The following is a 10,658-nucleotide window of genomic DNA, read 5'->3' as shown; positions in this document are numbered from 1 at the left end:
GAAAACGGAACCAAGTCCGCTCTCAACCGAACAGCCAGCCAGATGTAGGTTTTCCTGCAGCATTCAGTCTTTTCGAGCCCATTACGCCTCGCCAGGACAGCGTTGTACAGCGCCTCGATGCAGTTATTTGTCGATTAATCACTCAGGCTCTACTGTAGCTCTCCATTTAATATTTTTTTGTTTTGTTTGTAGTTCATGTAAAATTTTGTAGGGTTAATCGGCTAATTTGCCAATTGAGTAATTACTAGATTTATTTATTTGAATGTGTTTATGCATGTGTGGCTCAGTCAAATGAATGGTTACTAATCTTACTCTTTGTATGTACTGTTGGTTTTTGAACTGGCGAAAACACTAGGAGATTTATGATCTGTTAATTTCATGAAGGTTTCCACTGATTATTTGTGCCATTCGGGACGTCATATTTAACATCATTTTTGTCTGCCTATTCTTCTTGTGTGACTTGCGCAACTCCGTTAGCCGGTGGTGTCGTAGTTTTCTTGTATGATGATTATTTGCGGAGTATACCTCTATTTTGGATTGTAAACCTTAAAGTTTCTTCGCAGGAAGAATTTTTAGCTCTTTTGTTGTACTGCTACATTTTTTATTGTTGTATTTAATCGGTTTGGTATTAATGAACCTGGAACAATTTTATGATTGTAAATTGTTCTTTTTCTTGGTAGTCAATACCACTGGAGGTGTTTTTCCAATAGGTGTTTAATGAATCTAACTTACTGTGTTCTGTTAAAATAAAGAGCAAATTCGCAACTCGAATGATGTTCAGTCTCCCTTTCCCGTATCTTTCCTACCACAGACAGCCTGGGGTGGGTATTGTGTATCGGAATGAACCTTCCCGTGAGCAAATGCTGTGTGTTTCTTGTGTGGTGCAGGCTGTGTGATTGACATAGCGCACGTAAGTAGCAGGATTATCCGCTATTCATGATGGGAACAAGCCAAGATGGTGTTCGTATACTGTCAAACATGTGGAAGCGGTCGAGAAGCAGCACGGCTATACCAAAACAAATACGCTCACAGATGTCAATCACATCGCACAAGATTTCAATCCCTTTTTGGGAGTCTGTATGATCATGGGTCCTTTCAGATAGACGAGCGTGCAGGGAGGCGGTGGACTGTGCATAACCCAAATTTGGAGCATCGTGTTCTATAGGATATTGAGACGAACCCTAGTACTCCAGGCAAACAGACCTCTAACATGATGTAGGGCAAAGTACAATGATGTGTATTCAGCGTGACAACCGCTGCCCTGGAGGACACTTTGGACATTTGTTATGACGTGGATACGATGCAGCTCTGTACTGTGTTCTGGGACGATCTATTGTTGCCCTCACACTGTCCATATTCGGTCGCAAGTTCATAGTGACTTCCCCCCCCCCCCCCCCTCAATTCCCAGTCATGAATCCGTCCCTTCAGTGAGTCGGTTTTATTAATGTTCACCTTTGGTAGGTGTGATATGCATGTAGCAAACAAATGATTACAATTTCAGCAAAATTGGATAATTTACTCAAGATAAAGAACTTCACAAACTAAGCGAGTTAACGTATTGGTCCATCTTTGTCCCATAAGCACACAGTTATGCGGCTAGGCGTTGATGTATAGTGTTTTGGATGTCCTCCTGAGGGATGTCGTGCCAGATTCTGTCCAATTGGCACGTTAGATCGTCGAAGTTCCGAGCTTGGTGGAGGGCCATAATGCTCGAAACTTACTCGATTAGGGACAGATTCGGCGACCAAGGTAGCGTTTGGTAAGCACGAAGACAAGCTGTAAAATTCTCGCCATGTGCGGGAGAGCATTATATTGCTGAGTGTGCAGTAAGCCCAGAATGGTTCGCAACGAAGGGCAATAAAACGCAGTGTAGAATATCGTCACGTAGCGGTGTGCCTCTTTCTTATTTTAGTGTTTTCCAATCCATTCCTGAATGAATTTTATCCATAGTGGATGCTGTCAAACTCCGTGACTGTTCCTTTATGGGGTTGTAGAAAAATATCCGCTACCCGTCACAATAAAAGTTTGTTTATTTGTCACACGACCGGTTTCGGGCTTGTGCCCATCTTCGGGTGTTTATACATTCATGTACATGTTTGTACTGTTGGAGATCACTGTATAAATACAAAAACATTATTTGCTGGTGACTACACAGATACAAGTGGGACAATTGTAAGTGCTAAGGCAGCATTTGACGAAAATATATCTGTAATTACGAAAAGATGAAGCACCATTATTACAGTTATGCTGTGATGATAGTTTTGCCACTTAGTTACACACTTATGGTCATTTTCACGTCCATATATCAGTTTTACCAAGTATAGCTCCATATTACACTATTATGATGTGCACTCGTGAAATGCACTATGTTTACATACAAACATGTGGGCTGTGGTCAAAGAACTTAGATGTAGCAGATGTAAAGATGTTGCTCACACAGAAACTTGTAGGTTATGGTCGAAGAACTTAGCCACAGGAATTGCAAAGGTGTTGCATATATAGAAATTAAAAAAAAATTATTATAGACTGCGACGTTTCTTGACACAGATCATGAAATATTTTGATTCACATTTTTGACGGAAAACTTAGACCTAGGAAGTACAATGTTGTTATACATATGAAATTACTCAAAGCTATTAGAAATTTAAAAAATGGCAGCTAGAACTGTTTTGAGCCACACTGTAGTCAGAGAACTTAAATCTAGGAGGTACAATAATGTTACACGTGAAACTTCCTGGCAGATTAAAACTGTGTGCAGGACCGAGACTCGAACTCGGGAACTTTGCCTTTCGCGGGCAAGTGCTCTACCAACTGAGCTACCCAAGCACGACTCACGCCCCGTACTCACAGCTTTATTTCTACCAGTACCTCGTCTCCTACCTTCCAAACCTTAACAGAAGCTCTCCTGCGAACTATGCAGGAGTAGTATTCCTGAAAGAAAGGATATTGCGGAGACATGGCTTAGCCACAACCTGGGGGATGTTTCCAGAATGAGATTTTCACTCTGCAGCGGAGTGTGCGCTGATATGAAACTTCCTGGCAGATTAAAACTGCCGGCCGCGGTGGCCGTGCGGTTCTGGCGCTGCAGTCCGGAACCGCGGGACTGCTACCGTCGCAGGTTCGAATCCTGCCTCGGGCATGGGTGTGTGTGATGTCCTTAGGTTAGTTAGGTTTAAGTAGTTCTAAGTTCTAGGGGACTTATGACCTAAGATGTTGAGTCCCATAGTGCTCAGAGCCATTTGAACCATTTTTAAAACTGTGTGCCAGACCGAGATCGAAATCGGGACCTTTGCCTTTCGCGGTCCCGAGTTCGAGTCTCGGTCCGGCAGACAGTTTTAATCTGCCAGGAAATTTCATATCAGCGCACACTCCGGTGCAGAGTGAAAATCTCATTCTTGAATGTTACACATATGAAATTTTTTTGAAAGATATTACACATTATAGAATGCCAGTTACAGCTTGTGTTTACAATATGACTATTACAAATTCCTTTCTTCTTCTTCGTTTTCTTCTTCTTTTTGCTCCTCCCCTCTGATATTTCACCCTTCTCCTCTCCCTCTTTTTTTTGTCCTTCATCACTTTTTGGCCTGACACTGAACTATGCGCTCAGTGATAAATGGCTCCCAGAGGACAAGTCCCAGTTATCACATCCTAGTTTCGCTACTGTGTGCTAGTACACACGATTAACGTCTGATTTGCCTCGGTTCAGACTACTCATTCTGGCTTTTTGCAGTTGTCGCGAGCGTTAACATACAGCAGGTGTGGTCAGCCGTTGTACACGGCGCGTTCTGGGAGAAGTTGCTTCTCCCCCTCCTCCTGTTTAGGGTGTGGACGCGCAGAGCGGGCGAGAGGGGACGCGAGTCTCGCATATTCGGCCTCCCGGCGGCAGGACCGAGGGCCGCGGGGTGCCCCATCGGCGGGCTACCCGCGGAGCCGTTACTACCGCGACGCAACCCAAACCTGGAAAGGGAAGGCAAGGGAAGGGAAGCCAGGAAGGTCTCAATCCGCGGCCACGAGCGGGCGACCCCGGCTGCGCCGGCGCTGGCCGGCCTCTTAAACAAATAGACTCTGGGGGGCGATAAGACAGCCGGACGCCGGCGGGGGGGCGCCTGCTCCCACTGCGCCGGAATGTTCTGTGAGCGCGGCAGAAGCGCACCACGGCAGCCGCGGCCCGTGGCCCGCGGCCTGCCTGGAATGCGCCCATTGTCTGCAGACCGCGGGGGCAGCACCGGGTCGCCACGCTTCTTCTTCATCTTCCCCTGCTAACCGCCGCCATTGTCAGACCTTGCCTCCGCGCACTTGTAGAGGCAAATCGGATGTTCCAGGAACGTCCACCTATCCGTATGAAATAGATTCTCTTGTAGACACTGACCTTAAAAACCGTAAAGCAACTGTCCCACATGAATGAGGTTTTATTTCCATATTCGTCAGGTTCTACAACTGAAACCTCCCCTTAGAAAAATTGATAAATGACTGTGCTGGTAAACCCCTTACGTTATTTGATTTTCAAACAGCTAAGCAGAACTGAACGTACTCAGAAATTTCTCTCTTTACTTATTCTGATCATCACTGAACTGACACACAATATCTTTAGCGCAACGCAGTCAGACTTCCAATAATCCCTACAAAAGAATGGCCGTGACTAGCAATAACCTAAACCTTTAATGAATCACTTACCTCAGAAAAATCTTTCTAACTCGAACTACTGCAATACAGCGAGCGCCAATACTGCCAGCTAAACAAAGTATTCTAACTACTGAAGGCGCTAACTACTGATCGGCATAGTTAGCAAATGAAAGATTTTGATAGAGAACAAACAATGTATTTACCTTGATAATGTTCATCAGTTCATGATATCCAGTATTACAGATTTACTCTTTCTGATGCACACACGTCCATCTCTCTCCCCACACCCACCACTGCTGGCGGCTCACCTCAACTGCGCAACGCTACGCGCTGTTCACATCCAACTGCCCAACACTACAATAGCAAAAATTCCAACAATGCAGCCGGCCGATGTGGCCGTGCGGTTAAAGGCGCATCAGTCTGGGACCGCGTGACCGCTCCGGTCGCAGGTTCGAATCCTGCCTCGGGCATGGATGTGTGTGATGTCCTTAGGTTAGTTAGGTTTAAGTAGTTCTAAGTTCTAGGGGATTGATGACCACAGATGTTAAGTCCCATAGTGCTCAGAGCCATTTGAACCATTTTTTTTTTCCAACAATGCAAACCAGTCACAGACTGCACACAGCACAGTAAGTGATTTTCGTACAGAGCCCTACGTGGCGTTACCAACATAAAAACCTAAACACCCTACTTACACAACCGTCAGGCCAAATTCGAGGACGAACTACAATAATCAAGGAGAGTAATTTCTGGATCCATATGCGCAAGTGCTGGCACGTTTGATTTCCTTAGTGTATCAAAAGGTGACACACTCGGTTGTGTCCTATCCCGCCACCGGTACAACACATAAGCAGAACCCGTCATTAGGAATGCTCTTGATGGTTGAGCTAAAAACATCTGTTCTTGGCAGAATTATTAGCAACCCCGATTTGCTGATGACACTGTGCTTTTAGCGAGCACCGAAGACGAAACTGCTGAGCTATCAACAAAATTAAAGTACACTGATCTGTCTTATGGACTGGACCTCAATGTCGGCAAATCCAAACTCATGATAATTGATCGAGGGATACAGGTTCAAATCACGGGTCGATTAATGGAACTGGAAGTCGTGCAGTCTTTCATCTATCTTAGGTCAACGATCTGTGACACGGTAAGCTGTGAAGATGAGATAAGAAGACGGATCACGGTAGGACGAGTAGATATGGAGAAGCTCAGCCAGACCTGGCAGAAGAGAGCAATAACGGACGCCACACAGGTCGGGCTTGTTGAAACACTCTTATTTTCCGTCTTTTTCTATGGTTGCGATACACGGACACTTAAGGCCAGAGACAAACAGCGCATCAAGGCACTTGAGCTTTGGTGCTGTCGCAGGATGCTGCACATAAAATAGACTGAAGGAAGAACAAATTTATCTATTATTGAGTAACTCAGTATCTGTATGCGCCTTTCTTCCCGTGCCAACCAAAAAATTTTCAAGCTCTTTGGTCATATTGTGCTAAGAGACGTAGAAAACGTGGAGAAAATAATCATGGAAGGGAAGATCGGGGGCAAGAGACGGAGAAAAAGAGAAGCTAACAGATAGATCGACCAAATCAGGAAGATATTGGATCTATCTCTTCAGCAGGTAGCTGGTAACCGTCCGGGATGGAGACGCCTGATTCATGGGGTCACGACGATCAGCAATGAGAACGACGACTTGTGATAACGTGCGATGATTTCCACTAAAAAAATACGGTTTCTAGTATTATTATTATTGTGTATTCCAGTTGGGAAACAAATACAATACATGGTAATTACCACTACAAACAAAATAAAAGAAGGAACTACCAAGTAAGACTACTTTTGACCAAAATCTTGCAACATCAATTGCATCGGATGTCGCAGCAAATATTCTTCTGTAAAAGATGCAGGGTATGGTTGACTGTCTAGTAGATGCTCCATTTTCTGTGTTTCCCTGTGGTTACAGTTGGTGGTATTCACAGGGAAGTGCCATTTCTGGAGATTACCTCTGATTTTCCAATTCCATAACGAAGATAGTTGTGTGACAGCTACGTGATACATTTCTGTTCATGTCCAGGTGGGAGGTTTTCTGAAGGGAGGGGCCAGACAGAGTTATTCTTAAGTCGAGAGATCCACAGTTCTTTTCTGGCTATAAATGCTGTTGTTTCCAAGACTGAATTGGTCTTGACGAAACTTCTTCTGGTGCTCAACGTTTGGGCTGTTGGAACGTGCCGATGAAGTGGATCGTTTTTCTGATGAGCCTCATTTCTTCTCTTTGTGTTGGCAGCTACTTCACGACGAATGGCAGGTGGTACTGTGCCAGCGAGTTGGTTCAGGTTTACAAGTGGCATAGGTTTAAAACAGTAAGGCTACACGATTTGTTTAGCGCCTTGTCCACCACGTTTGCTGAGGCTGGACATGTATACTCTGCAGCACTGTAACATGTTGCTAGTGCTGTCGTTCTCATGGTTTTTAGTTGAGAGCCCCACACGTTACCAATGGTCTTGCGAAGGATATTATTTCTGGGTTTTATCTTCATTATTTCACTCTCGTAATGTTGCTTGTAGATCAGGATACGATGCAAACGATCCAGATTGACTCCCAGATATTTTGGATGGGTCGTATTTACTAAATGCATCCCTTGTCCGCAGCTCGTGGTGTAGTGGCTAGCGTCGCTGCCTCTGGATCACGGGGTCCCGGGTTCGATTCCCGGCCAGATTGGGGATTTTCTCTTCACGGGGACTTGGTGTTTGTGTCGTCCTCATCATTTAATCATCATCATCATCATCATCATCATTGGTGACAGTGGCTGGATTGGACTGCGAAAAAATTGGTGTAAAAATTGGGACTTTGTATGGGCTCTGATGACTGCGCAGTTGAGCGCCCCACAAACCAAACCAAACTAAGCATATCCCTTCCTATGTGGTGTCAAGTTTATGAGGTGGCTGATTGTGTTCAAGATGAAACGCACACAATTGTGTTTTAGCTGGGTTTAGAAGAAGTTGGTTGTTACAGTAATAGGTTCAAATGGATCTGAGCACTATGGGACTTAACATCTATGGTCATCAGTCCCCTAGAACTTAGAACTACTTAAACCTAACTAACCTAAGGACATCACACAACACCCAGCCATCACGAGGCAGAGAAAATCCCTGACCCCGCTGGCAATCGAACCCGGGAACCCGGGCGTGGGAAGCGAGAACGCTACCGCACGACCACGAGATGCGGGCACAGTAATAGGCAGTCACTTCCATCGATGCGCCTGTAATGGGTAGCAACATCTTTCTCGCTAGTGCCAGAACATCGGCATAAAGGAAATCTTTTTGTGCTCGCTGGAAGTGGTTGGTCATTGGTTAGATTTTAAATTACATTTATGAAAGAACACGTTACTACGGTGAACCATTTATTTGACATCTCCATCGATTGTGCTGACCCAGAAAGTCCACATAAAATTTCCTGTTTTGGAGTAAACTTTCAATAAGTTTCGTGAAACTGAAATCTTTCGTTATTCTGTGGATATTCTGTGGCACTATACAATGACTGACAGTGTCATAAGCAGCCACCAGGTCGATAAAAATTACTCCTGTAAGTTTCCAGGTTTCACAGCCATTCTGCATAAACTGTCTGAGAATGAGGACCCAGAATTTACAATTAATTTCCTGGGCTGAAACCTGCTTGTTGTTGTACTGTATTAGAACTGTCCCTACAACATGAATCAAAAGATGAAGCAACAGTCTCTCGAAGACTGTAAGTAGATGGCGAAACAAAGATTTTACTTTATAGTTCTCTGGGTTAGCTGCTCATTATCCAGGTTTTAAGATTAGAATCACACGTACTTTCTTCCATGTTTTTAGAAGATTACAGGACTATATACAAATGCTGAATAGTGCCAAAGTCCAGTCTCTTGCTTGCTTGATTGACTTGCTCCATTCTGATGTCAAGTACCCATGCCGCTTTGCCAGATTTACAACTGTATACGGGTGCATCTGGTTCTTCCACGCGAAAAAGCTAAAGAAGTTCAATTGTTTCCATCTCCTTTCCTCATGCGATTTGCTAATCTGAGTTACGTGTAGGTACGTATGAGTGTTTGCAAGGTGACAAGGCATATGGTTAGTTGTTAAATTGACACGTCCTCTCTAGGAGTTGGATCACAACTCAGACGCGTAAGAAGCCTCCAGACAATGTGGCTGCTCTTTCTCGGATGTCTCTCCTCCACCAGTTTACTCCAAGAATCTTTGTTCTCGGTTATCGCTGTCAATAGATTTTCTCCAGCCTGAAAGGTCTCGTCACTAAAAAGATCAATACTGAAGAGATGAAGACAATTTCTCAAATGTTCCTGAGTTTCCAAAGTCAAATACCTTATACATGGTGATATGAAACCGCGTCAGATTCTGGAACTGGATCAATTCCAAGAATGCTCTCATCCAGTACAAAGATGAATTTCTCCCTTCTCAACTTCCTTAACATCATACCTTCTTCGAAAAGGAACTATCTGTGGCTATACGCAGCCGACCAGCCATGCATGTACCACGACATCGGCAACTGGTACTGAAATGGTCATGTGACCATCGGCGCTAGACGTTGGCGCAGTGCGCCGGCCGCGGTGGTCTAGCGGTTCTGGCGCTGCAGTCCGGAACCGCGGGACTGCTACGGTCGCAGGTTCGAATCCTGCCTCGGGCATGGGTGTGTGTGATGTCCTTAGGTTAGTTAGGTTTAAGTAGTTCTAAGTTCTAGGGGACTTATGACCTAAGATGTTGAGTCCCATAGTGCTCAGAGCCATTTGAACCATTCGTTGGCGCAGTGGCAGAGCGTTGAATTGTCTGATGAATCCCCGATACTTTCTCTGTCATGCCGACGGGAAGGCGCGAATCCGTCGTCTTCCAAGGGAACAGCTCCTTGACACCTGTACTGCGCAACGGACACAAGTTAGCGAGAGTAGAAGAACCCACAAATCATGACAACGGGAAGCTCCAAACCAGAAGACGAAAGAACTATGTCCTCCCGAATACAGCGAGGAGATGAGCTTTGGAGACAACAAGGAAGGACTTCCTTAGGTCTAGACAGGCAATACTTTCCCAGTTTCTACAACTTACTGACATGGTAGCAGACCCTGTAAATTCTGTGCTGTGCCACAGAATGCCAGGGACTAACAACCCACACAGAAAGACAAAATAAGTTTTGATCCTGAGCCGTGCTGCGGCCCGCGTTGCTGCTTTTTGTAGGTTTCCGTCCTCTGTTGGAGGCCAGATCGTATCGTTTAGTTGACATGGCTGCAGTCGTTTGTCTTCTTCTCGTGTTGACTGGCGCCACTTGGTTTCACAAGCATTGCCTGTCCGCTAGTAGCAGCAGCGGCGGTTATCGATATGTAGTAACTGTGGCCCTATCTTTGGGGCGACGTCGTGATTCTTCCGGGTCGTGTCAGTATGCAGTTCGGTCGGGGCTCAGGAGGAGCCAGGTCTGCACAGTGCCAGAACACGGCGGAGCTGCTGGCAGCGCGCATGGACTGCCGGATCGAGGTCCTGTGGTCACCAAGGTACACGATCCCGTCGTAAACCAGATCCCGCAAGTTTTAAGTTGAGTGCATTTGGATTCAAGTAGAGAAACCTCCACCATTGTGAGATCTTGCGATTCTCCATTGACTTGGGTTTGTGTTGCTGCTCGTAGTGTTGCTGTGGCGAAGAGCAGCGAGTGAAGTGCTTGGGGAAGGCTGATCTGGCTAGCTTTCCTGGACTTCTAATTACTATTTATTGCGTTCAGTTCGTTACTATTTGTTAAGTTCAACCAGCGGTATTTTTCCTGCCTCGTGGCCGCTAACGCCCCAGTTACCTGTCCTGGGGGCTAGTGCACGTAATGGCAGTATATGTTTCCTCGCCTTGGAGCTGCTGTCTGGTGAGGCGTATAGTTTTGACAGCTTTCTTGATTGTAGGTTGGTTGGCGATTCTTCTACTCTGGTGATAGTGATTCCTTTCTCGTTCCGGGCGCACTAAGCACAGTATTCTGCAGGCAGAGTCCAGTCCGCCAGTTCCAGCATTGGC

The sequence above is a fragment of the Schistocerca cancellata genome, chromosome 1 (assembly GCF_023864275.1).
Source record: "Schistocerca cancellata isolate TAMUIC-IGC-003103 chromosome 1, iqSchCanc2.1, whole genome shotgun sequence".
Classification (NCBI taxonomy): Eukaryota; Metazoa; Arthropoda; class Insecta; order Orthoptera; family Acrididae; genus Schistocerca; species Schistocerca cancellata.
Note: the sequence above shows the minus strand (reverse complement) of the source record.